The sequence below is a fragment of the Triturus cristatus genome, chromosome 4_1 (assembly GCF_964204655.1).
Source record: "Triturus cristatus chromosome 4_1, aTriCri1.1, whole genome shotgun sequence".
Classification (NCBI taxonomy): Eukaryota; Metazoa; Chordata; class Amphibia; order Caudata; family Salamandridae; genus Triturus; species Triturus cristatus.
The window spans coordinates 1,254,859,748-1,254,886,932 of NC_140585.1; positions in this window are offsets into that span (position 1 = coordinate 1,254,859,748).

Here is a 27,185-nt window from a genome sequence, read left to right on the forward strand (position 1 = left end):
TCGTTTCAGGTCGTTGATGGTGTTTTGTCTCTTCGCTCACGAGGTCCAGGAGGGATTGAAGATGACCAGCAGCTGGATTCGGAAGGTCCCACAACGTCTGCAGCTGATGACGGTGTCGGCAACCGGATTGGCGCCAACAAGCCTTGGCAACTGCAAGTCTCGTGTGGACTGAAGATAGTCGGTGATGCAGACCAGCAAGGTCTGATGGACTTACCCAGTGAGGGTAAGTGAGGGCAGGCCTGGAGCAACCAGGAGAGCCCTTGAAGTTGGTTAGAAAGTCTTCGGGTGAGTCACTAGCCAACGGGCAAGTAACCGCGAAGACGCCTTCACAGGAAAAGTTTCACAGGAGCCCACAGTCACTCGGGACGGGGTAGGCCGCTGATTTTTAGAACAAGACCTGCTAGAGATTTGGACTACTGATGGTCCAAAGCACAAGTTTGTAGAATGTTGTTTAGGGTTTGCACTCGAAATCAGTGCACGGTTCCCTGGTATTGCTGTTCCTCGTCACTCGTGGGGTCCAGATGCCACAGCTTCGCTGGGGACTCAAAATGGCCGTCGAGAGGTCAGGAAATCTACTTCAGGGGATGCAGGGACTTCGGACTCCGGCGGGAGCGGTGAAGTTTGCAACCGTCGATTGAAGTTACAGGTGCCTGCCAAGCAGGGGAGTCACTCCTTGACTCCAAGGGAGATTCTTCAGTCTTCCAGAGATAGTGGAACGTCGAAGGGCCAGGATTCTTCTTTGTAGAGCGTCGCCCAGGGTAATCTGGATTGCACTGGCAATGCTTGCTATCTTATAGTGAAGCTAGGGGAGGGACTAGCTCTATGACCACTCCTCTAGGAGGGTCAGGGTAGTGGGTGGTTACACCCACTTCCCTTTGTCCAGTTTCGCGCCAGACCAGGGGCAGATAGCCCCAGAACCGGTTTGAGCTGGCATATGCACAGAGGAGTCTACTGCTCCCCCAGTGCAGGACTTCAAAGCACTCTAAGAGTGCACCCACCCAGCTCCAATACACTAAATCCTGTCTGGGAGGTGGTGACACCTCCCTGTGACAGGATACCTTTTGTTGGGCTTACTCCACTGCGAGTTTCGGTCAGCAGCAGGAGGGCAGCCCAGTGTCTGTGCAGGTGGCATCCATTTTGTGATGCCAGGGCTCTAGAAGATTTCTACCGTTTAGTACAGTGGGTACATGTCATCCCCTCTAGAAGGGTGGGATCATACTCCCACACCAGTTACTGGTGTGGGGGAATGATTCCAAGTTGTTTGACACCAAACACGACATGTTTTGATGCAGTCATTCCAAAGTTAGCATTTACCGCGAGGTTATAATGCACTTAAGAGTAAATGGTTTAACCGCATCCACAAACAGCAGCAGAGAATAGACTCTGCCAGCTGCAGAGGGGTCCTGCTCATGCAGACGCACCCCCTCACATAGTAAACCAAGCACCCTGCCCTCAGGATTGTTAGGGCCTGCAATAGGGGTGACTGATAGGTTTATATGTGTGTGTATGGTGAGATATAGGAACCTATACCTCAGTGAGGAGTGCTAACACTACCTCACACAGGCTGAAGTAGCAGGCCTGTGGTGTCAGATTGAGAATGCTTCCCAGGGGTGGCATAATACATGCCGCAGCCCCTGGTAGGCCTGTGAAGTACCAATGCCCTAGGTACCTAAGGTACCATATACTAGGGGCTCATAAGGTACCACAGTATCCAATCACTAGTGCATCTAATATGCACACCAATCATTTAAAGGAGTAAGCAGATAGGCTGGGGTCCTGGATAGCAGGATCCCAGCCAGACTAGTCAAAAACCATTCAAACACCAGGAAAAAAGTGGGGGCAACCATATAGTCAGATTCCATCTTCCTACACTTGGTTTAGTGGCCGAGGCTGCATTTTGGGGCCCTAATCTATGTGCTCGTTGAATATTAAAGTCTACTGGGTTTGAGAGGCCAACAATCTGCAGAACCTGAGTTTTCAAGAAGGTGATCATATCGGAACCTTCAGAACCTTCCGGAATACCATAAATGCGAAGATTATTGCGCCGATTGCGATTTTCTAAGTCTTCAGTAGTTTTTTTGAGTTGGTGGACTTCTTTGGTAAGGTTCTCAACCTTGGCAATGATATCCTGGGCATCGCTCACTTTTTGTTCAACATCAGATAGCCTCATGTCAAGGCCGGACCATTTTTCTTCAATTCTTTGGAGGGTGGTGGTAGTGTCCAACATGAAAGGGCGAAAAAGACGCAATTCATCCATGATGTCCTCCAGTGTGATAGGAAGAGGGGACTTAGTTGGAGAAGAAGGATCTTTTTAAGACATTTACTATTGCTAGTTGTAGAGTCCTTCCGCCCTCCAGAAGAAGTCCCAGCAGTTCCATGCGATTTATTAGAGGGCGCAAGATCCATTTTGAAGAGTGAAGCAAGGAGGTTGGACAAAGTCAAAGTCAGGGGTATGGGTGTTCATGAAGCAAAAGTGAGAAAAAAAAAATCAGGAAAAGGACTGGTTCAGAGAGAAGTTGCTGCAGTCACAATGAGGAGACAGAGACCAAAATCCGAGTAAAGAGCACAGAAACAACTTGGCATGCGTCCAAGAGCTGCGACTCAATCATACGTAACACGCCCAGAAGAAGAGTTTGTCTCTGCCCCTTCTTCCCTCCAAAAAGGCACAACGTATTGCTGATAAAATGGACTGCACAACCAATACAAACAGATCAGTGAAGGCATCATTGACATAGCAACCACATTACTGATGAAGTTAGGGCAGCAGGGCACCAAAAAAAACTCAGCATAGTTGGTTGCGCATTTACAAGTGCCAATAAAAATACAACAGCAGTGACACTAGACTTGGCAAGGATTTGACTGCGCCGTTATATTTCCAGTGAAAGAAATGAGCTGAGGCAAATATAGCAAGAATCTGAAAGCTTGCAGTCAATGACAGCCGCTATGATAAATCACTTGAGGAGAACAACTGAGAGGATCAAAGCGCATAGTTGGGAACAAGCGCTGTGCAGAGAGAGAAAAAACGAAAAAAAAACGAGGCAAAGTTACTTGATTTATGAAGTCCGCATGTCGTGGGAGTTGTGAAGAGGGTCGCGCCGAGGAGAAACTGCGTTATATCATTCCGTGTGCAAACAAAATGGCGGCCTCAGAATCGGGAACCTGAAGAGAATTTCATTGAGGCTGAAAGCATCTATAACAAAAGTTGGAAACTCGCCTCCGTGTTCCTGGCGATCTCTGATGGTGCCACAGCTGCTCCCCAGCGAGTTTACTCCCGCTGAGACGTCTTTTTCTTCAGAGGTTCGCTTCGGTGCAGCGGAGCCTCCTCAGGGTGCGGCCATCTTGCCGCCGCCGCGCGCTCACCGCGCTTACTTTTAATGTTATAAGTAAAGCGTGGGTGCCGCGATTATATCAAAAGTAAAGGAATAGAAAAAAACATCTATTTCTTTACTTTTGGTATAATCGCCGCACCGGCGCTTTACTTTTAACATTAAAAGTAAAGCGCAGGTGCCACAATTATACCAAAGGTAAAGAAATAGATGTTATTTTTCTATTTCTTTACTTGTGGTATAATCTTTGCCCGTTGGATTGTGAAGTCTCCATCGGTCTTTAAGGTAATGTAACCTGTGGAGGTAATTAGTTTATGGGATGTGTTTGGCCACAGTACTGTCCCATGGTGTAAAAAAAAAAAAGTCACCTCTCATTATGATTCATAACCCTGGTCCGAGCTGGGAAATTTTCTTGTTTGGTTGTACCGCGAAATCTGCCTAATCTGCTGTGGTGCATAAATGCTAAGGGCGTAAAGCTCGTACCCATACTTCTGGAGCCTTATTAGGGGCCATCTGCCTTCTGTATAATTTTATCACCGAATCTTTATTGCTTTCCTCTTGGAGAGAAGCGACACAGGCCCATTTTTGTCGATGCAGAAAAGCAAGCAAAATCATCTACCTATCTCTAATCTAAATAGCTTCCCCTACACGAATTCCTGTCTCTTGTAGGCAAATCTGTGCCTCCTTTAGTTATGAGTGTAGACTAGGATCTTTTGGCGTTTCAGTGGATGGTTCATACATTTGATGGTGAGGAAGAGCAGTTTAATATTTGTCATGTGTGATTGGCCTAGCACTTTGTATATAGCATTGATGGGTGAGATCACATATGAAGTGAATTTGAAAAAATGACTACCTTTTTCTATTATTGCCTTGTAATATGAAGGTGAGTGAGTACATATATTGACCATGTAACATTGGTGGATATAGCTGCCAAAGATAGTGATTGATCAGCATGGAAGGAGACCGAGTGAAGTGGTATGGAGAAGTACAAGAAATAAGAGAGTGCAAATAAACAAAAATTACCTAAACAAAAGACCTACCTTCAATCCCATCCCACTCCCACCAGTACACTGGATCAAGTAACTCATTGGAACCCATGAGTGACCAACATGCAGAGTGCATTATGTCTTCCTCAACTGATATCCTGCTGTGTGAAAAAACATCTTTCCCTCTAACATTTTTTATGACAACCCTGTATAATCAGTGGCACCATTGTACCTCAACTGGAAATGTAATTTCTGCGATACATGATTTTCTGTATAAACCTTGTATAGCTGTATAAATTTCAAATTGAAATATTTACGAAGTGAGCACAGCGCTTCATGCCTGGTAAGTTCAACCCTTTTAAAAGCATTGAGCTCCTAGCAAGTGTATCTGGCAGTACCCTTTGAGCCCTAGGTAACGATTTAGATTTCTGGGTAAATCCATCTAGTACTTAAGTGCATCTCTGCCATCATCATATTGCGCAGTGAGTACTGACCCTGCACCAAAGTCACCTTTACAGGTGGCATTCACTTGGTGCTTTAGGAAATGTAGTGGCTAATCTTTTATTGCCTGGGCTCAGTGCAAGAGGTATTATTATTATTACTTGTGTATGGATGTTTTTTAATGACCCAGTCCACAGCTGGTAGATTGGTCAGTGCTATTTAAACTGCATTAATGATGGTTGCTACAGTGATATTTAGGTACTTTTGTTTAGGTGCCTGATGGCAACAGATTTGATAAGCAGGCTGTTTCGAATTAGTCGTTATGAATTAAACACCCTGAGTAAAGTCAAGTGGATGCTGTGTTGGGATCCTTTTAGTTGTTCGAGTAATGAAAATGGAGCAGGTGTGATTTGGACCTCTGTTTCACTGTCTCTGAGAACCACAGGAGCGTTGTATGAGGATTGGGAGGTCTTGCAGCCAAAGTTAGAATAGCGTGACATACTCCCTCGGTAACGATCCATCTCCATTACGGCAAAGCGTACCCCTGCTGACATTATAATTACGGCTCCTGGTTTTAGGGCAATTATTTTTTAGACATTTCTGTCTGTAACTCTCCATATTTATTTTTCGCTCTTTTTATCTTCACTTTCCAGATTTATTGTATGTTTTGTGCAAAATTAAGCTTTAACTTGTATGTTCCACATTTATGTAACTCATAATGGGACACTTTTAATTGGCTGACTCGTAGATTTTGTGCCATATGAAGCCATATATCATCCAAATGCAATACACTCATTGGCATTATCACTTTAGTACACATGAACATCGACAACCGTTTAAAGCTTCACTAGGAAAACCTTCGTTTTCAGTCTGCACTGCTACTGGCCTAGCAGCCATGATTAATATACAGCATCATAGATCGCTCAAAAGAAAACATATTTTTTGTATTTTTTCATATTTAAAAATAAATACAGAGAAATGTTTGTCTATCTATATTTGCCTGTAAAAATCAGTAAAAACTGAAAACTGGCAGCCTTAATTTTAATGTTTTGTGCCTGCACTTAAATGTTTCTCTCCAGGCTAGTAGATCAGGCAGGCACCATTTTGTTTATAGACTTACAGTCGCCGCCTCTTTAAATAAGGGTTAGATAAACATCAGTTTCTAATACTCTGAATGGATGCCTGAAAGTTTTCAGGGTTTGTGAGACATTGAGGCTCAAGACTTGAGTATGTGCGCCTCAACCATGCCGTTCATCGAATGCTTCCTCTGAATGAAAGGACTGACTCTGCAGCTGTCGGGACGATCCCAGTCAGTACAAGTATGTGCAGCTGGGCAGAGGCGTAGCTAGAGCTTGTGGCGTCCGGGGCTATCCCTCAGATTGCGTCCCCTGGGGAGAGGGGGGGGTGGCTGGGGAAAAAGGATGGCGGGCCCTTGAATGAGGTCCGAGGGACACGTAGTATTGGCGCTAATAGTTATCTCAATCATGCAAGATACATGCACATACAAGACACGGTCCAAGGCTACACAGTTGAATGCACCGGTGACTGGCAGTGTCTGGTAGTACTAAAGAGAACACACATGATCCATCTGGGGACTCAGAAAAACTGCATGTGACATCCATCAGAGAGCTGCGTGAACAATTACCTGGTAATCCCCTCAGCACAATGCAAACATGCACATACATGACACTGTTCATGGATCCATCATCTACAGCTGACATTAAATGACCATTCATCATGGTCCCCCCATTAAAGCAGTGCACTTTGTGATCTGCATGGTACATTTTATTTGCAGCAGGCACATTAACCCTCTGTGGTACCTTTCCAGGAGTCAACCCTTCCACTAGACAGAACTCCGATCTCTCTCTAGGAAGAACATTAATCATCGAAGTTATCATGACATTTTTATTGTTTCTGAAAATTGCTGGAGGCCAGGAAGGAGGCAGGAAGTTTTTTTAAAACCATAATGTACTTACAAACACTACGCACCCACCCGAAATAGGTACCCAGTGTGGTCACACCGTTCGCATCGCCCTAACCTGCTCAAGGTTCATGTGACCTCAGTGACAGAGTCACAGTGACTGGATCACTGTTGCTCTAGGCTGTGCTGCTTCGTAGGCCTGCCCGCAAGACACGAGATGAACTTCAGTATGGATTGTGGTGGACAGGCTTTCAAGGTTAACCCACAATTGACACCACTAGGGTACACTTGCTTGTGCTAAGCCATCAAGCCTTCTAAGGTCTAGTGGGGCCTTCTAAGGTCTAGCATGGGAATGTGCTCCCTCAGTAGAGTGGACTGGTCATGAAGGCTGAACCCGGTTCCCCAGTTCCAAATTCGACAGCTCTGGCCACAGTGCCACATCCTCTCCCCCACTGAACACCATACTGCCCCACTGAGAGAAACTCGCACTGCCTTCAGCTTCAACCAAATTGTGCCCGCTATAAACCCTTGGATGTGGCTCAATTCAAATTATGCACTTGATAAGAGTAATATGCTGCCTAAAAAAAAAGTAAAAGCAAACACTCATAGGGAATGCAGGATTAAGTAAAGCATGTGAAATGTAAGCAGAAACAACATGGTTACCTTAACCCCTTCGCCGCGGGGGTAATTACCCCACGGCGCGGGAGGAGCGCGGCGCCGCGGTGCTCGTGACGAGCCCAGTTCGTCATGAGGCAGAGTGGAGCTGTGCTCATGACGAGCTGAGCTCGTCACGACCCCGCCCACTGATTGGTTCTCCCGTACAGGCGGGGAACCAATCGCGCGTGGGCGGGCCGCGACCGTTATGACGAGCCTAGCTCGTCATGAGCACAGCTCCACTCTGCCTCATGACGAGCTGGGCTCGTCATGAGCATGCAAGCGGTTAACGATCTCTCACTCACTATTCAGAAATCAGTGAGTGGTTTTACCTGAAAAGTTAAGGATGACTAGAGGGCCCTGAAGGGAACCGTTTCAATGTCCATTGCTTATATCCTTACAAAACGTAAGCAGTATGGTTCAAAAAGACCACATCCATAAACTCAGAGCCATGGTACACACATTTTGTTTTCCAATCCACCCATCAACCAGGTATTGCAGTACCTCCAGGAATGGTACACTTTCCCACCTGGGAACAACAATGCTGTTCAAAGAAAGACGAGAAAACAAAAGTAGCGCTTCACTGGCAAACTCTGTAAAGTGAGGCTGATGTATTTGGATGTAAATAAAATCAATCTGGCCACTTTGCAACCACTCTGTCTTGCTTTATTTAGTTATGTATTTATTTTTCATATTTAAAATCTTCTATTTCTCTCCATCCCGCTGCACTTTGGAATAGAAAAATGTCAGAAAAAGGGCATTTCCGAGGGAGGACCCTAGCGCGCAACCAAGATGGCCGCGTAGGTGCGAGGCTCCCGAGGACCTCTGCAACCTCCTACGTTTATCCTGTCTTCATCCTGCATCGGTTGAGGGAACTGTGTCGGTGAGCCTGAGCCGAGGTGGTACCCGTTTCCCGTTTTCGAATCGGACCTCGGGTGCCGGAGTGAGCACCGATTGAAGTTTGCGGCCTACTTCTCTCCTGACCCCGGATTCGCGTTTGGGGGCGACCCGGTGGCAAAGTGAACAACAACGGCGGGCTGGGCCTGGCGAGTCGCGTACCCCGCACTTTCACTTTCGCGCCCCCTTGCTGTCTTTGCAAGTGGGATCGCGGCGCTCTTTGTGTTGGGGTGGCCTCGCTGGGAGACCCTGCCTGCCTGCCTGCTGTGGCCTGCTCCGCCGTCCTGGGGTGGCCCCCCGGAGCTCGTGGCCTTGATTGCTCGCTTTTTACTGCGTGGCTGGTGAGGGTGTGAGACCCGCGACGATGGCCACTAAACAAGATGGAGACCGGTTGAAGGCCAAGTCGACCCGGCGTGGCGCCGCACATCAGGCCAACATCATGGACCGCTACACCCTCCCGAAGGGATCTCCCGGTGGACCGCACAAATCCTCTGAGTGCCCCCCGGATGCCCCGGATTTGCCCACAGATCTGACTCTGCAAGACGTCATGGGCGCCATTGCCGAGATGAAGGCCTCGGTGGGCCAGCGGTTTGACACGTTAGCGCATAAAATCGACGCGGTCCTCGTTGATGTCAACCTGGTGAGAGCTGATCTCTCGAAGACCAACGACCGGGTCGATTCTTTGGCCCACACCGCGTCGGGCCTCACGACTGAGGTGGCGGCCCTTCAGGCGGAGGTACACCGGCTTCGTCAGGCGAGTGCGCTCATGGATCGGCGCCTGGAGGATTCCGAGAGCCGGGCCTGGAGGAATAATATCTGCATCATCGGAGTACCTGAGGGACGGGAGGAGTCGGCGGCGGATCTTTTTGTGGAGGACCTGATCACTACCCATCTCCAGCCTCGGGGACTGAGTAAATTTTTTGCGGTGGAGAGGGCTCATAGAGTTCCCGGGGGAAGGCCGAAGGTCGGAGCCCCTCCGCGGCCTCTTATTGCCCGTATCTTTAATTTTCGGGACAGGGATGCGATTCTGCAAGCCTCCAGACTGCAAGGGCCGATTAAGTTGGAGAACATGGAGGTGAACTTTTATCCTGACTTCACCCAAGCGGTCCAGAAGCAGAGACTGAGCTTCTTGGGCGTCAAGCGGCGGCTTCGGGACATGAACTTAAAATATGCCATGCTCTTCCCGGCCAGGCTGCGGGTGGAGGTGGATGGTCGCACTCACTTTTTTGACCGTCCTGAAACGGCCGGGGACTGGCTGGACACTTTGTCTGGGGGTCAGGATCGGGATGGCGGGGGGGGGGCTGCGGGAGGAGAAGGCCCACTGGATCGGGACTGAGGTGCTGATACTGGGACTCACTCTGGACGAAGATGCTGCCGCTTTCGGCCAAGCTTAGGGTCTCTCGTTTTTTGTACTCGTTCTCCCTCCTTTGTAGGTGGTGCGGGGTCTCGAAGGGGTACTCTTTCCTCCTCTAGGGGGTTTACCTAGTTTCAACTATACTGGGGTGACAGGCACACTGCAAGTTGGGGGGGCTGTTTGGGCTCATGCAGGGGTGCAGGGAGGGGGGAGTTTTGTTGGGGCGGTTGGGTTGGGGTGGGGTGTTGTTTATTTGTACCACAAGGCAAAAGTATCGTCGTGCTATTCCCAAAGTGCTCTCGGGGGGACGAGTGATTGCTTTCGTTTATGATGGGGGGTAGGGGACTGAGTCTTTCGTCCTGGAACGTTAATGGACTGGGGGACAGGATAAAACGAGGTGTGGTCCTGCAGTTCCTGAAACGAATTTCACCTGACATAGTTTTTCTGCAGGAGACGCACCTCATTGGCAACTCCTTTCGTGCTATGAACCGACGGGGCTACCGCCTTCTGGCCCATTCGGGCTTCACGTCTGGTTCAAGGGGTGTGGGCATCATGGCCAAGACCTCGCTCCCGTTGGAAGTTGATGAGGTGCTCCATGATGACATGGGACGTTACACGGTTCTGGTGGGTAGAATGGAGGGCAGAGGGATTATTTTTGTTTCTGTCTATGTCCCGCCAGGGTTGCAGACGACCACCTTTGCGGATCTGGGGCGCCTCCTCCTTGGCCTTCCGGAGGGGATTCTGGTGGTTGGGGGGGACTTTAACGCTGTGGTTTCCGGAACTGAGGACCGTCACCCCCCTAGGGATCTCCCCCGTGCCCAAGCGTGGTTGTCTGGCTTCTTGGATACCTTGGGGCTGGTGGATTGTTGGCGTTTGAAACATCCTACGCAGAAACAGTACACCTTTCATTCCGGGGCCCATGGTAGTCTCTCAAGGCTAGACTATGTCCTGGTGCCGGCGGCGCATGCGGGGAGGATCGGGGAGGTGCGCCATTTGGCGCGGGGTATTTCAGACCACTCCCCGCTCTTATTGCACTTCGATACTCTCCCGAGGGGAGAGGGTAGGGTGGTCCCGATTAATCCCTGGTACTTGCGTGACCCCACCATTCGCGCAGAATTGGTTAAGTCCCTTAATCGATATTTTGACGATAATGTGGGGTCGGTGTCATCGGCGGTCTCGCTATGGGAGGCATTTAAGACGGTGATTCGGGGGGATGCCCTGTCCCTTATTTCCCATTCCCGGAGGCGCGAGCGGGAGGAGGTGACCCGTGTTGAAACGGAAATAACTGAGTTGGAGGGCGACCTCGAATGTGGGGTGACGGATGACAAATTACATGTTCTCCGACTCAAGCAGGCGGCCTATAAGGCCCTCGTCACGGAGGCGGCCAGGGGCCTCAGTAGAGAGCAACAGGGGAGACTGTATGATGTGGGTGATAAGGCTGGGAAATTGATTGCGTGGCTGGATAAAAAGGAGAGAGCGAGTCGAGTTGTCCCGTCGATTGAGAAACTGGATGGTGTGTGTGTCACCGAACCGGAAGAAATTGTCGATTGCTTTGCAGAATATTTCCGTGGGGTGTATTCCCCGGTGTCCTCCCGCTCGGAAGAGGATTCCCATGCCCTGCTTAGGGATATCGCGCTGCCTTCCCTTTCGGAGGAGGACAGAGTGTTGTTGGACGCCGCCCCAACCTCTGAAGAAATTGCCCTCGCCATACGCTCGGTCGCTTCCGGCAAGGCCATGGGTCCTAATGGTCTTCCCATCGAATTGTAGAAGCTGCGACCGGATACGCTGGCGCCGCATCTCCGTGCGATGTTCCTCGCGGCCCGTTCGGCGGGTTCCCTCCCGCTAGACCAGCGTCTGGCTACTATCGTGGTCATTCACAAGGAGGGGAGGCCGCGGGACCGGGTCACATCCTACCGGCCTATTTCGCTGCTGAATGCGGAGCCCAAAATTCTCGCCAAGGTGTTGGCCAATCGGCTGGTTGGCGTGGTGTGCGATTTGATTCACCAGGATCAGTCCAGCTTTATCCCTCATCGCAACACTGCGCTTAACCTGCGGCGCTTGCATGGGGTGCTCGCGCGTGTCCCGTTTATACGGGAACCGGCCATTTTGGCATCCCTGGACGCCACTATGGCGTTTGACACACTTGAGTGGCCATATATTTGGGCGACACTGGCGAAGTTTGGGTTTGGCCCGGGATTCATCGGTTGGGTGAAATTGTTGTACTCGGGACCGCTGGCGCAGGTGGTTGTGAACTGTAGAGTGTCGGCTCCGTTTGAGCTGGGCAGGGGCACGCGGCAGGGCTGCCCATTATCACCGCTCCTCTTCGCGCTTGCCCTGGAGCCCCTGGCGGAGTGGCTGCGGTGGGATCCTTCTATTCGTGGTCTCCGATGGACCCCCGAGTATGAGGACCGCGTATCTCTTTACGCCGATGATATTCTTCTGTACCTGGCTTCCCCACGTAAATCACTGATAGTACTGGTTGATGTATTGCACTCATTTGGCCTCAACTCCGGCCTGGTCATCAACTGGGCTAAATCGTGTGTGTATGTCCTCTCAGGGAAGGATCCTATCCTTCCGCGGGGTTGTCCTATCCAGATCGCCCCGCGGGGATTTAGGTACCTGGGTGTCTTCATTACCCTGGACGCGGAGGCCCGATATAATCAGAACTTGCTTCCCCCCCTCCAGCGCCTGAAGGAGGACGTCGCGCGTTGGAGGCGCTTGCCGCTCTCGCCGCTCGGCCGGGCGGCATTGTTTAAGATGATGTCGCTGCCACGTTTCCTGTATGCTTTGCAGAATACAATGGACGTTGTCCCGGCGCGCTACTTTCGCGAGGTGGAGAGTTTGCAGCGCCGACTGTTCTGGGAGGGTAGGCCGCGTATCGCCCTGGCGAAGCTGACGCTCCCGTGGTACGACGGGGGGGTTGCCCTCCCAGATATCAAGCGATATTACTGGGCCTCCCAGCTGGCTGCGATCAATCACGGCCTTTACGGGCCCGCCCTAAACCCGGCCTTTGAGATGGATAAAATGTTACTGCCGGGTGGTGACTATAACCGGGCGCTTTATTCTAGCTCGCATGACGCGCGGCTAACGGGCCCCACGGGGGTCATGGTACGGGTGTGGCACACGGCTAACGTGGCGATGGGGTGGAAGGATCGCTTGACCCGGGCGACGCCACTATACGCATCTGAGCGGCTGGCTCCCTGTGGACCTCGAAGGGCTTTGAGAAGTGGGACATGATAGGCATCAGCAGGGTGGGCGATCTCTGGACGAGGGGGGGATTCAAAACGTTCGATGTGCTGCAGACAGAATTCCAGCTGCAGGACAGGGAGTACTTTCGTTATATGCAGATCCGTCATGCGTTGTGCTCCGTATTTCCGGACGTTGCCTCCATCCCGGAGTACTCCCCTCTGGAGGATAGAGTGCTAGATGGGCATGTCCCGGACGGCACGATTTCATTAATTTACAAAAAGCTCATCAATGACCGTTCGGGACTGCTGACTGGCCTTCGTGAGGCGTGGGGGGCTGATGGATTGGAGCTGGATGACGAGGACTGGGTGTCTGCGGTGGCCTCCCCGAAAGAGGTGGCCATACCGGCCCGCCTTCGCTTCGTCCAGCTCAAGATACTCCATAGGGTCTATGTTACGGGGCCGAGGCTGATGCGTATGGGCTATGCTGTGGACGGGTTGTGTAAGCGTGGGTGTGGTTCTTTGGGGACCTTTCTCCATATTCTGTGGGAATGCCCGGAGGTGGTGCGATTCTGGCGTGGTGTGCATGAGGTTTTGCAGGTAGTTACGCATGTGCCGCTGTTGCCTGAGGCGAGGAGATGTCTTTTGAATGTATGGGAGCCAACCGACTACTCAGTGCCGCAGACGTGGTGGGCGACTCTGGGATATATGGTGGCCAAACGTGACATTGCGCAACTGTGGGGTTCCCAGAGGTCGCCGACTGTCTCGGCGTGGAAGGACAACATGGATTGGTGTATGTTTCGGGAAAAGGTGGTGTATGTTGCGAGAGGTAAGCCTGGGACATGGGTGAAAGTATGGGGCCCCTGGAACGCTTACCGTGGGGGAATCTGTACCCCGCCGCTACTGCCTGATCCGTCACCGGCCCCGTCTCCTTAGCCTGCTTTGTCTTCCCGGTTCTGGGCAATGAGTTTACTTAGTCCCCGTCCTGACCTATTCCCCCCCTCGATATTCCTATGAATCGGTGGGGTCCCCCCCCTAGGGGAGCACATGCTGTTGTTTCCGACTGTGGGTTGCCTTGTGGACTTGTTTTTTTTTGTTGTTGTTATTTATATAAAAATGAAACCGTCGTGTGGGGTCCGGATGGTGTGGCTGCCAACGCCTCTTTCAACTCTTGTGAATTCCCTTTTGCCGCAGCGTGCGTTCTATTGTCTGTATTACATGCTTCTTCTGTTTGCTAGCGGCCGGCCTGAAGGTTGTAGGCCCATCTTTGTATATTTTTGGGATTCTGTAATAAACGGTTTCAAAAAAAAAAAAAAAAAAAAAAAAAGGGCATTTCCCACAAGAGTGTTTTTCTTTTTTGGATCCATTTCACAGGGAAGCAACTAAATGAAAGAAGGAAAGAGAGGTTTGAACTGTTTCTTCAAGTCACGGTTTTCAGTAAGTGAGGAGCAAGACAGAAAGAGAGGGAATAATAGGAAGAGAAGGGGGGACAGCTGCCAGCACAAAAAAGAAGAGGACATTGCCCGAGTCCTATTCCTTCTCTGCCCGTCCCCGAACGTCCACTAAAGCAAGCAGAGCCTTATCTGAATGCCTTTGTCCTCCCCCAAAATAGTGCCGCCTGGGGCGGACCGCCCCCACCGCCCCACCCTAGCTACGCCACTGCAGCTGGGAATTGTCAGGGCATTCCCAGCCATCAGGACATGAACACAGATGTCGAGTCGAGAAAGCTCTGAGCAAAGGGACGTGTTTTGTGAAAATGAATGTATTCTCTAACCTTTTCCAAAGGCTTTGGGAAACTTAATTGCAGCACCTACATGACTTCCCCATGCCTTCCAGTGGCACAGAAGAGGCTGGTCTGTAAAACCGAGGCAGCTAACATGCTTCCTCTCAATCATAATCGCGCTGTTGCAGACCTCCATTTCTAGGAGTGTATGGTTGTATTTACAATATCTCCATTACAGTATTAACAGGTTTGGGTGCGCTTCTTCTTACTGCATTCTACATTAATTTGTTGCTGCAACACATCCTCTTGATGGTTAATGCGTACAGAGTGCTTGGCATGCTTTTAGGTTAGTGTCTGAGTTGGTGCTTCCAACTTTGGTATATTTTTGCATGCATCTGATCAAAAGAATAAATGTCTTCCTTGGTCCGCATGCTAGGGTAATGTTCTGTTCTCCAAGAAGCAAAACACTGGTTTGCTTATCTTTCGTCGTCATCCTAAATCACCTTATTTCGGTCTCCGACCTTAAAAGCAAACAGTTATCATACAGTTTTAAAATGCTACATATTTTAAAAATAAATCAGGAATTATCAAGACAATGATAAACAAGCATTTGCAATGCAATAGGTCTCACATTATTAAAGTTTGAGCTATTGGTGTTGCATTCTTTAGCAATGCCAATAGCTCAAACTTTAATAATGCGAGACCTATCGCATTGCAAATGCTTGTTTAAATCATCATGAACATGATGTATGCTGTCTTACCTAAACAAAATGGACATTACCATTTTCATGCATTTCCTTTTGTGTCAATTCTATTCTTACATATTGATGGTCACAAATATTCACATATATTCCTCAGCCTGTTATTAGTAGTCATTTTATTAAATTGTACCACGCAGGCGAGCACTGAGCCTTGTTCCCTTTCCTTCTCTAACCACATGCACTGTTAGTTTCAGTGTTTCCACGAGCAAAAACTATTTCGTAGGGCATTTTTTTCTAGTTCAACTTGAAGAAATTATGTTGCGTCTTTATAAAAACGTCTTTTTTATGTCATTGAAATGTGTATAGTTACACAAACGCGCTCTACATTTATATTTATTCCCCAGTCATTTCACGATTTACACAAATGAGTTCCCAGTCGTTGCAACTGACATGAAACTTTCGTCACTATAGCAACGCGTATTTTGGAGTGCTGCCTGTTCTCTCTTTTCATGTTGATACCAGGAGGCAGCAGGCAGACCTCCAGAGGGGCACTGTCAGCTTTATATATTAAGAATCCTGAGGGTGAGAGCAAAAATGGAGAGCCCGATAGGGACCCGTCTCAGCACCTGCCTTTTAGAACTGCTGGTGCTGAGCACTGGCAGGACCCGGCCAGGGTCGGATTGGTAAGGCGGGCACTCGGGAAATGGCCGAAGGGCCGGTAGCCGAGGTCTGGCTGTGGGCTGCTTTTTTGGGAAGCCTGGGGCTGTCTGTGCTGTTAGTATGCCGCCAGCGGCCCAGTGGCCGCCTGAGTGGCCTTTCTAGAGGCAGATGTGGGGAGTTATTACTTTTTTCTCTTGCTGGCAGTGGCGGCTTGTGACATTTGAAAGTTGTGGGGCGTAGAAGCTGTTGAGTGTTATGTCGCAAGCGAAGTGATCGAGCCTATTATAAAGCAGGTTTGGAGGGAGTTCTTTTTTTCTTTAAACAGTGGGCAAATCTTTGCTTTATAATATCAGAAGTGCATGATTGAGAAAATGTAGGTGTAGGGAAAGCATGGCGGCTGGTGAAAGAACGCAGCAAACCCGGGAAGAGGAACGAGACGTGCGTCCCAGCGGGGGCCCTGCAGGCCCTAGTTGGAGATGCTGAGAAGCACATGTTATTTTAGAGGCCTGCCCAGAAGAAGCCTTTAAAATAACTGTCGCAGACGAGTCGTGCATGCTGGCCATGCACGAGCCATTGCAACCTTTGGCAATGAGCACCCAGGGTTTAATTTTTAGACACAGCACGTTTTTATTTCTTCACAGGGGCCAGTCTCTGCTACGCTGATTATTGTGGAGTTATCCTAGCTGTTATTAATTGTACTGATCATTTCACAGCCTTTCTTAGAATCAGCTTTGGACGGGGTAGCATTTCTGATCACAGTAGTTGTCGCATCAAAAACACAGGGTTGGGGGTAGAAGCGAGGTTAATTTAGTAGTGAGAACTGGATTTCGTTCGATGGTAAAATGATTGCAGCTCTCGAGGGTGCATTTGATGACAGCAGAACACAGTTTTGTTTATGGGAACATACTTTTAACTCCTCGGCGACAGTCTGAGGCTTAACCATTAACCGACTGCGCTGCGCAGAGATCCGGATGAACGTATACAGTTTGCATTTTAGGACAATAATTTGACATCTTTAGCGCCTCCCAGGGCAAATCATATTCGCCTTATACTTTTAAGTGCTGCCCACTGTTCATGCATTGTAAAAATGCGAATTTAAAGCTTTTTTTTTTCTCAATACAATAATAATTTGATATTTTTAATATGTATTGCTATGGCTTGCTGAAAGCAATACTGCTTGCTTGATTGCACTGCTGCCAAGTGATACTAAAGCATGAACACACACGCATATTATATATTAAAATACACTCTTTAAATTGATCGCATCGTCACTCACAATCTCGTATTACTGTTTATGGGGGGGTTTCCCATGCCCTCCCTCACACCGTGGTATCAGAACGGCAGGGAACGGAACACATTACACAGCAAGGGTGTGTAAGCCTTAAGGCCGGAAAAATGAGGGCGGATCCCCTGCTGCACGAGGCAGGTGTCAGAGAATCAGTGCTCAAGTTGCAATGCTCAGCACTGGCTTTTGGGCTAAGCTTCTAGGCGCAGGTTGGCATCTCACGAGCCAGCCGCGCAGTCTGCACAACACACCCTCGGCCCCAGAACTTTGACAGGCGCCATAAAAACTCACCCCCGCAAGCCTCCCCTTTTGTCTGCCTCTGCCCTGCTTTTTCCATTAAGCCTGATGTTAATCTCCTGCCGCCGACCACGGGTCACAAAATGGAGCTAATTAGGCTGCAGCCCGCGAACCGGGTGAGACCTTCGCTAGAAGTTAACAGTCGCGGCCAGCATAATGGGCGGGGGGGGGTAGAAATGGGGTAGTCAGGTGGGGTATGGGGGGAGGCGGGAGGGGTTAAATAACTTACTAATACTTCAAAATATTAAATAAAACTTACAGAGCTTCTGGATAGGTCCGACGACTTCCGACTCCCGCCGTCCGGTCCAGCGCCAATTCCTGCAGCTCCTCCTCGTCAACTGGAAACGAAAGGCCGCCTCGCTCTGGAAAGGCCGCCTCCCTCCCTCCACCAATCACAATGCTGGTGAGGCGCTGGGGAGAGCGCCCCAGCCGCGCCATTTTCTCCCGCATAGAGAAACATGGAGAGTGGGCGGTCGTGCTTGAGGGCAGGGGGGGGAGTGGCTTACCCACTGTTGTGGGTATTGACTGTTTGGTCGGCTTAGGGCCGACGGCCAAACATTCAGTATCTACAACAGTGGGTAAGCCACTCCCCCCCGCCCTCGAGCATGACCGCCCACCCTCCCGCCCCCAACCAAGCACAGAGGCACTTCTGCTTTCTCGCAATGCGAGAAGGCAGAAACATAAATGGTCGTTTTTACCATTTATGTTTCTGCCTTCTCGCACCGCGAGAAAGCAGTGGGGCAACGCCCCAACGCCCTAATGGGGGAGCCGCCACTGCTTGCTGGGCCGGCCCACTAATGTATGCTGATTGAGCAGGGACAAGGGGGCCTGAGCCGAAGTGGTCTCACTTACATTCATGTTCGGCTTAGCAGTGTGAACTAATCTGTGTATTTTTTTTTTCTTCTCAGTAAAGTTAATAAAACATATCCCCCACCCCCTTTCGTTTCATACAAGTTCGATGAAGCAGTGTTTGCGGCACTTTTTTTTGGGTGTGCCCCGGCCGATTTTTTATCCCAATCCAACCCTGGATCTGGCCCACTTAAAGCTCTGCAGACTTGTTTGACTAATTGACTCTGCATTCTATGCTTGTGATGTAAAGTGCTCTGACAGTCTACATTGGAATAAGTAGCACTATATAGATAAGTAGCGCTATAAAATAGATTTGAGAGTTGCTAAGGCTAGGTGAGGGGCACCACTGAAGGGTGCTAGTGAGGTCATCTGTGAAGAAGGGCGTCATTGGGGAGGGCAGGGGTGCCACCAATTTTAAAGCCAGCCCTTTATCAATCACCCGGATTATGCATTAATTGTGCCTGAGGCCTGAACTCTGTGTGCTTCTCGTAAATCTGCATGAACCACTGAATTAACATGAGCCTTAATCGTAGGTTGCACTGTGAGAAAAATTATAAAAATAAATAACTATAATACATGCCAACCTTCCCGATTCAGGCGGGAGACTACGGATTTCAAGGCTAGTCTCCCACCTCTCGAATGCTGCATGCGATTCAAAATACAACATGATCTGCTGGAAACAAGACACAATTCAAATATTGATGGCAGCCACACACGCTACATGGAGGGGGAGATTCCTTCTTGAGACGGGCCTCGCCATTTCAATTTTGCCATTTTTATGAAAGGCACACAAAAACAGAGACTACAATTCTGTTTTTTGTTGTACATTATCGAAATGCCAAAAGTGAAGTGACAAAGAGACCCGATTTAGCCAGATTGTCTTCCATTTCAAAATAAGGTAACGGGGGAAACACATTCCCCATCTATCCTACTTGCCTTGCCTGCTCTATGTCGGAACTCGGCATGTATTCATTCAAGGCTTGGTTTGTATTTTCAATCGTCCCTACTCTGAAACAACAGGAAAACTGGCTGCCCTGGGTGTCATGCCGCTGTGCATGGGTAGAGGGCAGCAGTGTTCAAGCAATGGCGCCAAGAAGCCGCAGAGCCGGCGACAGAGGGGAAAGGCAGCCGAGCTCTGGGCCACCTCTTCCTGGAAGGAATGAAAGGTGGACGCCGGGTGATTTATCTAGCTGGGGGGAGGAGGACCGCTGACGCGACCTGCTCTCTTATCGAAGCGAGGTGGGGGGATGACACAAGCGAGGAGGGGGTTGGGGGCACTAATGTTAAAGGTACCAAGAGCCCCTCTTCCCATCACTCCCACCAAGTACAGCAATCCGAATTTCCCGTCTGTGCGCAGAGGGTGGGAAAATCACATGATGGCATAAACCACAGCACGGGGGAGGGGCATGAGCCGCTATACCCCAGGGGACTATCTCGAGCGGGATGGAGAGGTGAGGTGAGGAGAAGGATGGCGGAGAAGTGCGCTGCTATGCGTGACAGTATTAGCCAGTGCTGCATGGTTTGCACGAAAGGGCGCGTGCAACATCAGGACGGGTAAAGGGACAAGAGAGGAAGAGGAGACAAAGAATGGAAGGTGAAGAAAGGGAGATGAAAATTCGAGATTAAATTGGAGTATACCACAAAAGAAAAAATGTATTCGATTAACATTTGTCGTGGCCTCTATACAGACTTGCAAATATGATTTTGTTTATCACAAAAGTGACTATTATGTTATCCTTACGAACACGCACAACGGAATTCGCCATGAAGCTGTAAACATGTCATGTTGGCATTGAGTAAAAACAGGATAGCAAAACAATTCACGTGGCACGTGACATAGTACATTCATCTTAGAACCATTCAGATATAGATGAGACGAGGGTAATGTAATTAAAAACAAGCATTGGCAGAGCAAATTGGAATCACCTATCCAATGTGAGGGGCTAGCAGTTGGCCTTACCAATGTTTATCTGTAAGTATTGTTTAAAATGTAAAAGAATAAAAAAAAAGACTGTAGAAAACAAAAATACATACATTTTATGGTATTCAATACTACGCTGAATTTAATGTTTTCAATTTTTATAAATGGTATGATTTTTTGGTCAAATACTTCAGAATTTAAAAATAATAATTTAGTGTCAGAATGCAAAGGGGAATACTTTGCAAGGCTTAATTTACTTTCCACAGGATTCAGCCATTTGGTCTTCTGCAGTAGCCCAGGAAGTTGATGTATGGGCCTCCTAGAGAAGATTAATACTGAGTACACCTTTTGGTTCCGAGGCCAGCCGACTGAGTAAAGCAGATGGCGCTCATCTCATCGTCATAAAAATCTTAGTCGGCCAAAGTGTGTGCTTTCATGCAATATTTCTTTTGTAGAAGTTAAAGGAAAAGCAACCCTTAATTTCTGCTCTTCAGCCATACCTAGACAAAAATAATCCTGTTGCTGTACTTTTACATAGAAGCTGGGATGGGTGAGGAGCAAAATAGTGCGAGGCGGGTGGGATTTATGGGGGTTAAAACCACAAGAGGGAGATAGAAAATAAATACATTCTCATGGGGTGCTTAGTGAAAATGAAAAAAGGTAGTTTCCCAAATGTAAGCGTGGAAGGATACAAGTCAGCCAGTCAAAAGGATCATGAAGAGGATATGCTTCAGGGGAGGGACAAACACAAGAAGAGGAAGGAAAGTCATTGAATATTAAGCAAGCAAATAGGAGTGACAGTAAAGGTTATCAAAGGGCGGACTTTAAGCTAGACTGGCTCCGATACAGAAGAGATGCCAGTTCAAGATGCTGACCCACTCTTACAAAGCCCTACACAACGAAGGACCAGCATACCTCAACAAATACCTGACCTTCCAACAACCAACCATACTCCTTTGATCTGCGTCCCTCTTCCTCGCATACAACCCCTGGTCTGCCGAACCAACAGTGGAGGACACTCTTTTTCGCACCTGGTGGCCAGGACATGGAACACCCTTGCCCTGCACCTTAGGACCTCCCCATCTCTCCAGCAATTCAGGAAAGACCTGAATGTTCGAATGAAATCTACCACGCAGCAGCCAACATCTCCAGTGCCTGGAGACCCTCACAGGTGATTTGCCGGGCTTTATAAATGATTGATTGATTTAAGTCCATTGTAAGTCCACAATAGGTCTTTTACAAGCAGACAGCTTATGCTGTCTGGATGGCAAGACCTAAAAAGCATTGAATATATATTTTCCCATTGTGTTTTTTACTGACGGAGAGGCCTTTGTTCGTAGCATAAAGTTGAAATAAAGCCATTTTTACTTTTAAAAAATCATGAGTCTCCTGCCTAAATAATGAGTGTTTGCATTCATGCTCACATGCACAACAATGCATCATAGAATTTTAAAAAACAACCCTTGTGGGCCAATCTATAGACAGCAACTCACCACCCTGTTCTGTGAAAATGGCAAGGTGCTACCACACTATACTATTTGCCAGGATCATACTCATTCTACTTTTCAAGTTAACTGTCAGGTTCCACTACTGATGTAGACTCTTAACACAACATTACTATCCATACCCAACCGAAAAACCATACACAACCAATGAATGGAAATCGTAGAACCGTGTGCAAAGGGTGCCCAGATAAATAGAATGCTTTGGGTCCATACTAATGTAGGAGGCTCTTTAAAATTGATGACAACATACATAAGTACACCATCATCATCAATCTTTATTCGATCATCAAATTACCATAAAAGAAGCACAATACAAACTTACATAGAACACTGCAAAGTTTGCTTTAAAAGGCACATAAAATAAGCAATTAAAGAAAATTCATAAATCATAATGCAATTGGTGCCCTCACTGGTGAAATCAACAAAGCAATATTAACCCCTTCAGCGCGGTGCGAATTACCGCGCTGTGCTGAAGGTTCCGTGCGCGGGCGGGGCCATGACGGAGTGGTTCCGTCAGGTGCTCAGCGCAACCGACGCGCATGACGGAACCGCTCCGTCACTCGCATCGCAGGGGTTATAACAAATATTAAAACAAAGATTGTAAGAGGTCCTGGGTGGGAAACTTTAGCATGCATAAGTGAGTGCCATATAATACTACATCAATATTGATGTGGTATTATATGGCACTCACTTATGCATGCTAAAGTTTCCCACTCAGGGCCCTCTTACAACTTTTATTGTACTATTGCTTTATTTCACCAGTGATTGGTACAGTGCTGTCCTTGCCGAGCTGTAAAATGACAAAAGTCACACTGTGTCAGGGGTTGCTTTTACTCATTTCAGGTTGGCTTGATTGGTATTTTACCAACTCAAAGCTGTAATACTGTGCCTGGAGTGGTAATTGACTTTTGTCATTTTACAGCTCGGCAAGGACAGCACTGTGCTAGTCCTATGCTTAAAGACTTTGCTGTACAAATGGCAAAAGACTTTGTCCTTTTCTATCTCGGCGTGGATGGCACTGTGCTAATCCTATGCTTAAAGATTTTGATAGAAAAACAGACATTTGAGGTGAGCAGATCTGGAGTGTCGCTGGTGTTGAGAGTGCTCCATACAGGAGCTGCTTTCCACCTAAACTTGAGAACTACCCAGAGTTCTCTGCTTCTTTTTTGCATAATTTATTTGTCACTCTATGCCTGAAAGGGTATTTCTTTGACTTATACTGGGTGCTCCCTTGTGTCTGGACAAAGCTATACCTCTCTGAAGAGCTCTAATTAGAGCGAAACACTGTGTCAGGGGTTGCTTTTACTCGTTTCAGGTTGGCTTGATTGGTATTTTACCAACTCAAAGCTGTAATACTGTGCCTGGAGTGGTAATTGACTTTTGTCATTTTACTGCTCGGCAAGGACAGCACTGTACTAGTCCTATGCTTAAAGACTTTGCTGTACAAATGGCAAAAGACGTTGTCCTTTTCTATCTCGGCGTGGATGGCACTGTGCTAATCCTATGCTTAAAGATTTTGATAGAAAAACAGACATTTGAGGTGAGCAGATCTGGAGTGTCGCTGGTGTTGAGAGTGCTCCATACAGGAGCTGCTTTCCACCTAAACTTGAGAACTACCCAGAGTTCTCTGCTTCTTTTTTGCATAATTTATTCGTCACTCTATGCCTGAAAGGGTATTTCTTTGACTTATACTGGGTGCTCCCTTGTGTCTGGACAAAGCTATACCTCTCTGAAGAGCTCTAATTAGAGCGAAACACTGTGTCAGGGGTTGCTTTTACTCATTTCAGGTTGGCTTGATTGGTATTTTACCAACTCAAAGCTGTAATACTGTGCCTGGAGTGGTAATTGACTTTTGTCATTTTACAGCTCGGCAAGGACAGCACTGTGCTAGTCCTATGCTTAAAGACTTTGCTGTACAAATGGCAAAAGACTTTGTCCTTTTCTGTCTCGGCGTGGATGGCACTGTGCTAATCCTATGCTTAAAGATTTTGATAGAAAAACAGACATTTGAGGTGAGCAGATCTAGAGTGTCGCTGGTGTTGAGAGTGCTCCATACAGGAGCTGCTTTCCACCTAAACTTGAGAACTACCCAGAGTTCTCTGCTTCTTTTTTGCATTATATATATATATATATATATATATATATATATATATATATATATATATATAAAGTTTCACCAAGTACTTGAAAGTACCGTCGCACTCCTGTCAGGGACCAATGACCGCTCAGAGTCCATCCGTCATTTGCAAGATCATATTTTTATTGATATATATTTCAAAATCTCAGCCAGAAATTACCCTACGCGTTTCGGCGAAATTCGCCTTGGTCACGGGTAAACATAAGTCAAAATTACACATATTTAAGACGCAGCGTTGCGTGCAACGTGACGAACATAGACATAAACAACAGACTTTCACATTGAGAGTTTATAACCCAAAAGTGGCGGCCATCTTGTCAAACAATAAAGTTTTAGTTGAAAAACCAATCAAGAACAGTACATTCACACTGAATTTCATCCACAAACAAATATGTAAAACACAGGACCTCAGAAAATTCATTTTCATAACGTTTTCAAAATAATTCCTCTATACCGAATGATTCTGTTTACCTGCATTTTTTTCTTTTTTATTTATATATTATCTACTGGCGGTCGCCAGTAGATAGTTATAGTTAGGACCGTGTTTCCATAGGAAATCTCAAAATTCTATTTTGAATAACTTTGGCGCCGGTTGACGAATCCTCGCGAAATTTTCAAAACTAATGGGGCGCTCCGTTCAGCTCCTACCCTGAAAGTCTCGGGGTGATTCGTCAAGCGGGGGCCGAGAAAAAAGGGGGTCCCACAACGCGTTTTCCCCATGCATTTTTCCATAGGACCTTTAGACGCAGCTACAGCCCGAACGGCTGAACAGAATTACTTGAAATTTGGCAGAGAGGTAGCCATAAGGTCAAGGAAGTGCCTTTTGCAGGTCCGGTGTAAATCTGTTCAGTGTTTCCTGAGAAAATAGCATTTAAAAGCATATCAATATCTATACGCGCGCAGGGTGCGCGCACCGTGCGCGCACCGTGCGAGCACCCTAACGTGCGCGAGCGTAATTCTGATTGGTGGTTACATGTTAGTCAACGTTCGAATCGGTCGAAATCAGGAAGTGTCGGCCGCAATTTTGTTTGTTTTCAGTGCGAGAGTGAAAAAGGAAGGTGGCGAACGTGAAAAGGGGGCAGGGTAGAGAGTTCCTGACCCCCTAGCCTTTGTCAGGGGGACCCTGAAGGACCCCGAAGGCCGAAAACATTATTATTTTTTTCTAAATCGCGGGGGGTGCGCGCATCGTGCGCGCACGGTGAAAACCAAAAAAAAAATATATATTTTTAATACGTAGTTCATTGTAAAATAAATATATAAAAAAATAATAATACATAAATAAATTAGCATTTAAAAAACCGTACAAATTCACTGAAAAAACCATAGGTTTCACACACGTTATAGTTAGGAATTAGCATTTAAAAACCTTGCAAATTCATTTAAAAAAAACATAGGTTTCACACATTTTATAGTTAGGTGGATATTTCACTCGTAAAAAACCAATGAAATTCCCCCGTTATAGTTAGTTCAGATAACTATAACTCGCGCGACCGCCACTCTATCACAAGGATGATGTCATCAGTGATGTCATGAGTGATGCCACTGACCATGTCATGAGTGATGTAATATGTGACGTCATGAGCAGTGGATTGCGGGCGCGCGAGTTATAGTTATCTGAACTAACTATAACTGGGGAATTTCATTGGTTTTTTACGAGTGAAATATCCACCTAACTATAACATGTGTGAAACCTATGGTTTTTTAAGTGAATATATATATATATCACCTGCTCGGTGACAACAAGTAAACTTTACTGCCAATACATCATGCGCATGGCGTTGAAATGCTGTGTTCGTGAAACACTGGCCAGATGCATTTCACCCTTGCGGCTTTTCTCAGTGCCAGTTCCACATCAACAAAGGTATTCCACCTGGGGGCCTGTTTAAATCTTCAGAGGGCCACTTCCATTGGAATATGATGATAGCCCATAATCCACGGCCACTACCTGCGCTGCTCCCAAAGCTGATCCACACCAGGTTTTGTGCTTCCCTCTGCAAGTGCAAATTAAGTAATTTGAGCACTCGTACACCCTGTGGTATCCCAAACCTGTTGGCCACGGTCTTCACAACCACCACAGCAACCTTTAACCAGGAAACATAGATGGTAATTCACTTGTTTGTTACCTTCACCCAGTTGAATACTGCTTCCTCCCCCCCTTGCAGCAGTGCTATCACAGTGAAAAAAAAAATATATAATATATATATATATTTTTTTTTTACAACAGTTTTTGGGGGAAATAGGAAAATTGCCCGGCGCTTAAAGGCTCAGTTGCTGGTACCCACCAGTATATTGCTTGAAATACATAAATAGCTGTACTGATAAGTCAACAATAATAAGCAGTAGACATTCTTATATAGCTTTTTAAAATATCTTTCTTTATTCTTTCGATGAGTCAGTTAATACAGCAATACAGCCAACACGTGTTTCGCGCACAATCGCACTTGTTCAGGGCTCTCACATTACTCCGCGTAACTCATTGTGATCACTCTAGTCCTGTTATTCTTATTTCCAATCTGGTATATCTGCAATAATTTAGCTCAATTATCAACAAAGAGTATGTTCCCCACTGGTCTTATGCATATGTCCCAACTGCACCTTTTATATAAACTGAACTTGGAAATTGAATATTACCCTGTAATGTGTTGCTACACGTTACTCCTCACGGTGCCAAAAATCATGTTGTTTTGATACCTGTGTGTTCCCCTTGAAACGGGTCACGCGAATTCCTTTTCCTGTCTACCTTCCCATCCGGTTCAAAGTTTGCACTTTGAGTCTTCTCCCCTCTACTTGAGTTCTACAAGAAGCTGAAGACTTAGCTCGTCAAGTAACCCTGCCCTCGAGAGGCCCATACACCTGCTCAGCGGGAGATACCCTTTCGAGTTATAGCGCTCTACAAATACACATAATATGTCCTGATTGACCTACTTCACTGCTTTTTTGTCATACCTTGTATATTTTACTTATTCTCCTCTTTTGTCTGACATTACAACTAAATTATGATAGATAGATATATAGATAGATAGATAGATAGACAGATAGATAGACAGATAGATAGACAGATAGATATAGATACTCTGCAGTTAAGGTTAGTTAGTTAATTCTCTAGCAAAGCATTTTTTTGCTTATTTTACAGGTAATAAATGATGATTTATTTGACAAATCTGCAGTTATTTTTAGAATATTTCATAGAGGTTGGTCAATGACAAGGAAAGCTATGAGTTTTCCCGAAAGTTCAGTTTAAAATTACATGGATGCCACAAACGAATCAACGACAAACCTGGCATGAATAGGCAGACTGAGTGTTGCCGTTAGAACCAACATCACACCTCAGATGAAGACGGTA